Source organism: Camelina sativa, chromosome 12 (genome assembly GCF_030686135.1).
Source record: "Camelina sativa cultivar CO46 ecotype springtype chromosome 12, ASM3068613v1".
NCBI lineage: Eukaryota > Viridiplantae > Streptophyta > Magnoliopsida > Brassicales > Brassicaceae > Camelina > Camelina sativa.
In genome coordinates, this window is record NC_141891.1 from 33,470,097 (window position 1) to 33,476,096 (window position 6,000).

Sequence of the window (6,000 nt, forward strand, 5' to 3'; positions counted from 1 at the left end):
TGTTAATGTTAATTACTATATATATGTATGTGGGCATCTTGTATCAAACTCATTACTATAGAGCAACTCATATTATATTGTTATGGAAGTAGAGTTTAGGGATAAAGCTCTTATGTTTCTTATTGATTATTCCCAAGGTTACATACATATATATAGTAGGGTTACAAGTCTTAGCTTAAACCGACCTAAGTACTAATGGGCCGAGTAAGGCTTCGGCTAATGGGCCGAAGCTGTATGGACTGAGTAAAGCCTATGGACCGAGACTCCATAGCTTATAGACGGGCCGGTCTAGTGAGTCCACTAAGTGTTTCACAACACTCCCCCTTGGACGAACGACCGTGCCTATGTTGGATGGGATCGCTGCAATGTGCTTAGGGGATGCTGCCTCATTAAAACCTTACCAGGAAAACCCATTGGGACAAAACCTTGGTGAAGGAAAAAGAGTACAGCACACATTGCTCCCCCTGTTCCAAACATCACTCCAAGTCCCTAAGTCTCCGCATTCCAATCTGGTGCGCGAGCTTCTTGAAAGTTGTTGTCGGTAACGATTTGGTGAAGAGATCGGCTAAGTTGTCACTTGACTGAACTTGCACTATAAGAACTTCTCCGGCCTTTTGTAGATCATGTGTATGGAAGAACTTTGGTAATATGTGCTTCGTCCGATCTCCCTTGATGTAACCTTCTTTGTGCGATGCAGGCTGTGTTATCTTCATAAATTACGGTTGCTTCTTTGCTGTCTTTGATGATACTGCAATCCGTCCTGATATGTTGAGTCTTCAATCTCAACCATACATACTTAAACTTTCTTTGCTATAACCTGCATCAGCTAAAACCAACTAAAACCTTCCTTGTTATAGTTAGTAAAATATAAACCCAAATTTAAATGTTCCTCCGTAGGTAACATAATAAATACTTAATTTCACTCTAGTGCCTTTGGGTTAGTCAAGAACTGATTCTTGCAAGGAGGTTCACGGCAAAATTTATCTCTGGTCTAGTGTGGCTAGCCAAGACATTAACTCTCCTATAGCACTGAGCTATGGCATTTTAGGACTGAGAACTTCCTCATTGTCCTTCCTTGGACAAATGGATCTTTATTCAAATCAATGCTCCTAACAACCATTGGGCTAGTCAATGGGTGAGCTTAGTCCTTATTAAAACTCTTGAGTATCTTTCTGTATATGCCATCTAGTGCAAAAGGATACCATTATTTCTGTACTCAAGCTGCAATCCCAAACAGAATTTTGTCTTGCCTAGGTCTTTCATCTCAAACTCTCTTTTGAGATATTCTACAGTTTGGGCGATTTCCCCAGAGGTTCCAAGGATGTTTAAATCATCCACATAGACTGCTATTATCACAAATCCTTTGTTTGCAAACTTCTTTATAAATATACATGGACTGATGGGGTCATGACTATAGCCTTTCTTTGCCAAAATTTGCTAAGTCTATTATACCACATTCGACCACTCTCTTTCAGTCCATAAAGCGATTTGTCTAGCCTTATGCAGTACTGTTCTCGAGAACCACTCTTATAATCGAGCTCTATACCCTCTGGTAATCTTTCATTTTCCAGTGGACCATGTAAGTATGTGGTTTTAACATCCATTAACCACAAATTACAGCCAGACTTATTAGATATCTAAAAGTCGTTGCATCCATCACAAGGGAGTAAGTCTCCTCATAATCTACTCTTGGTCTTTGAGAGAATCCTTGTGCTTCAAGCCGTGCCTTATCTCACGTTTTTATTACTCTCATTTCTCTTTCTTACAAAGACCAACTTATGTCCAACTGGCTTTAAATCAAGTGTTGTCCTTAAGGTCGGACCAAAACACATTACTCTTCTTCTAAGAGTTAAGCTCCACGTCAATAGCCTTTTCCAATCTTTGCTTTGAGTATACTCTAATATAGACATGGGCTCTAGATCCTCATTTATCTCAAGTGCTACCTTGCATACAATTATTTCATTGATGTCGACATCATCTTTGCGGTTCCATTTTATTCTAGACATGATATAACTTATTGAGATCTCATCATTATCAATACCTTCAGGTCCTTGAGGTTCAGCGTCCCAAACCTCAATTTGGTACCTTAGGATTTGCCGCGGCCATGTCTATATTTTCAGTAATTCCCTTAACCTCGGTCTATTTTGCACCTTTAGATTTTCGAGGGTTCTTATCTTTGGAACCTACTGGTCTACCTCGTTTCAAACGGGTTCTAGACTCTGTAGCAACTTGATTATTGTGTTCCTTCTGAACATCAATACGTACTGGTGCATTACAAGCTGGTATGTACGATTTTCTTACTCTCTTTGGGTCAACAAAGGAATCTGGCAATTGTATAGCTAGCTTTTGCATATATAATTCTTTGGACCTCTGCATCTCATGCTAGAGTCCGAGGATCTTGCCAATTTAAGGATGTTTGATTCCATAATATTTTCCTTGACCAGCTTGTCTTTCTCTGCATTTCTCTCCACCCAACATAGGGAATTCGGATTCAGCAAACTGACAATCCATGTATCTGGCCACAAATAAATCACCCATAGTTGGCTCAAGATACTTAACAATGGTGGGAGAATCATATCAACATATATTCCCATCCTCCTTTGAGGTCCCATCTTTATTCTCTTGTGATGATGCATTCGATACATAAACGGCACACCCGAATGTCTTTAGATGGGATATGTCTGGCTCATGACCCGTTAGTAATTGGGAATATTTATTCTCACTAGATGGCCTGATGCGTATAAGCTCTACTGCATATAATATTGTGTGTCCCCCAAGCCGACACAAGAAGCTTCGACCTCATGAGTAATGGTCGAGCAATACGTTTAATGAGGGATTCATCTAATCCACTCTCTGTATGTTCATGTTCCACAGGGTGGTCCACACTTCCCCCCCATGGACATACCATTATTATTAAACGCTTGGGTTATATGCTCACCAGCACTGTCTGGACTTACAGTCTTAAGTGGATAATCTCTTTATTTACTGGTGATGGCCTTATAATGAGTTTCCCTTGTGTACATGCTACACACGTGAGATTCTTAGGGATAACTCTTCTCTCTTAGGAGTGTGCCAATTTTATTTCATAATTAGCTTACGCATCATGTTAGAACACGGATGGCCAATCCGTTCATGCCATAAAGTGAATTATTGAACATCTTGTTCATTGCCATATTAGCCTCTATCATATTACTCTTAGCATGGTAAAACCAGTGGCTAGTGCAGGTATAGCCTCTAGGACTTTCTTATGTCCTTGGGTGATCTTAGTAATATATAGGAACATTCTGTTTCCTTTACCCTTTATTTAAACATAGGGACCATTCAAATGAATGTCCTCAAAGCTCAATAAGCTTCTCTTAGAGCTGGGTGAATACAATGCAACACTTAGTTCAAATGTGTGCCATAAAATATGTGCCTGGCCGTAGCCTTCACTTAGGCTTGCTATACCCGCTTATCTTTGCTAATATTGGCCTTTTCAAAATTGTGTGGCTTAATCCACTATCCACCACACTTATTTTCTTGTCCTTAGCCATTTCCAATAATGGACAAGAATTTAAACCACAATAGAAATTAAACCAAAGCTATATTTAGGCAACCAGAAATCTCATAATTTAATTTGTCATCATTCTCATGGCCAAATTTCCTTTACCATCGAGATGCACCAAAATTAGTTTCTGGATTCTTTTCAAATTCTCTTGATAGAGATTAATTAGATGTTTAGGAGTCATGCATGTCTTTATCCAATGGTTCTCCATACCATATCTATGACAAGTGGACTTGGTCTTATGTTGCGGTTTGAAATGACCCGCGGCCTTTCCCCCCGACCACGGCCGAAGCCTAATCGGTTTCTACGGCCTTGACCATCATAATTATGCCTTTGGTAAGTCCCACGACCAGGACCACCATGTCCACTTCTTCCTCGGCCACAGCCACTCTTGTCCCTACGGACATAGTTAGACTCATTGGTCTCTTTTGGCTCTATAGGCTCTTGAGGATTTTTCTTAGTCATATCGACCTTGTGGGCTTCATTGCACTTTTCATCAGTAATATCTCATTGTTTTGCTCATCTAGCATTAAACAAGAGTTTTAGGTCTGCATAGGTTTTAAAACCTTTCTCGCAATATTGCTGTTGGAGCACAATGTTATTTGTGTAAAATGTCGAGAATGTCTTCTCTAACAATTCCTTCTCAATGACCTTAGTACCACACAACCTTAGGATTGAGACAATCTTTAAAAGCTCTGAGTTATACTCATCCAGAGATTTGAAATCCTGGTTCCTTAGGTTTTCCCAATCGAATTGAGCCTTTGGTAGGAGCACCATCTTTTGGTGTCCATATTTGCTTTTAAGCTCTGTCCAAAGGTCAATAGGATCATCTATTGTGAGGTACTGGTTTTCTATTCTCTCAGCAAGATAATTGTTTGATGTCTATATTTTCTTAGTGCAATCATTATAATCAACAATATACTCACATAGGTCCTTTATAATATATGACATGCATCATATCAATAGCATGCGGTATTAGCTCCCGTTACCATGCAAATAGGTCATACGGATTTGCCCCCGTTACCATGCCTTTAATTTGTTCATAGGCCATGTTAAAACATGCCTTGCCTTTCCTATAATTTTCGGCTTTGGTGTTCATGATAAATACCTTAGGTCATGCGGTATTTGAGACCGAACCATGCCTTGCCTTTTCTTATAATTTTTGTGGTTTAATATGTCTTGTGTTTTATCTCATAATTTCGAACTTAGGACATGCGATATTTGAGATCGAACCATGCCTTAGGCCATGCGATATTTAAGATCGAACCATGCCTTATCTTTGCTTATAATTTTCGTGATTTAATCTATGCACACAAGACAACAAAACTAAATAGCATGCAATAGTTTCCTTTTCTTAGATAATCTAGAAATTTTCCTTTTTCTTAACCTTTCCTTTTCCAATTAGGAATTTAAACAAATTTTTTATGGAACTAGACTTTCTCTAGATTCCGATTTTAATTTAGGGTTTTAGGGTTCTTATGCAACCTAAATTTACAGGAAAATTCTATGCCAAATTCGATTAACAATCGATTTAATTTCAAAGATGCATGCATGAAACAATCCAAGTTTAAATCTCCTAGAACAGTTAGATCAAATCCTATCTTATGATCCTAACAATTTGATTCTAGGTTCTTATGCAACACAAACAATCAAGCAATCATAAACAATTTTAATCAACCAATTCGGATTTTAAGCTTGATGTAAGTTTGGTGCAATTATCAATCAATCTAACAATCCTACAATTTGATTTTAAGTCTTAGGATTTAGGGAATTTAAAGTTTGTTAGATTGTGTACTTGGATGTTTTAGGGTTCAATAGTTTTAGATCCAAGTTCGACTATGGTTCTAAGAGAGTTTTGATCTTGTTTACCTTTCACCAATTAGGGTCTGACTGGAATTGATCTGGGAGCTAAAGACCTCAGATATACCTTTGATTTCTGATCATGAACCTCGGACCACGTACTGCTCTCGTCCGGATCACGTACTGCTCTCGTCCGGATCTTCGTACCGCTCTCGTCCGGATACGTCTAGGAACCGCGAACCTCGACCGAAACTCGAACAAAACTTGATCATCGAATAGAAACCGGATCGCGAACGATGATGGATCACGAACAAGGAATAATCGCCGAGAGTTTTGGATTATCGTCGAGGGTTTTAGACTATCGTCGAGGATTTTGAACTATCGTCGAGGAATATGGACTATCGTCGAGAGTTCTTCGAGGCAAGGGGATAAATCTCGAAGAAGAAGAAGAAGAAAGGCGGTTTAGGGTTTTGGAATCGGTGGCGGCTCTAGGGTTTTTAGGGCTAGAGGCTATCGTGCTGATAACGTGTTATGAAAGTAGAGTTTAGGGATAAAGCTCTTATGTTTCTTATTGATTATTCCCAAGGTTACATACATATATATAGCAGGGTTACAAGTCTTAGCTTAAACCGACCTAAGTACTAATAGGCCGAGTA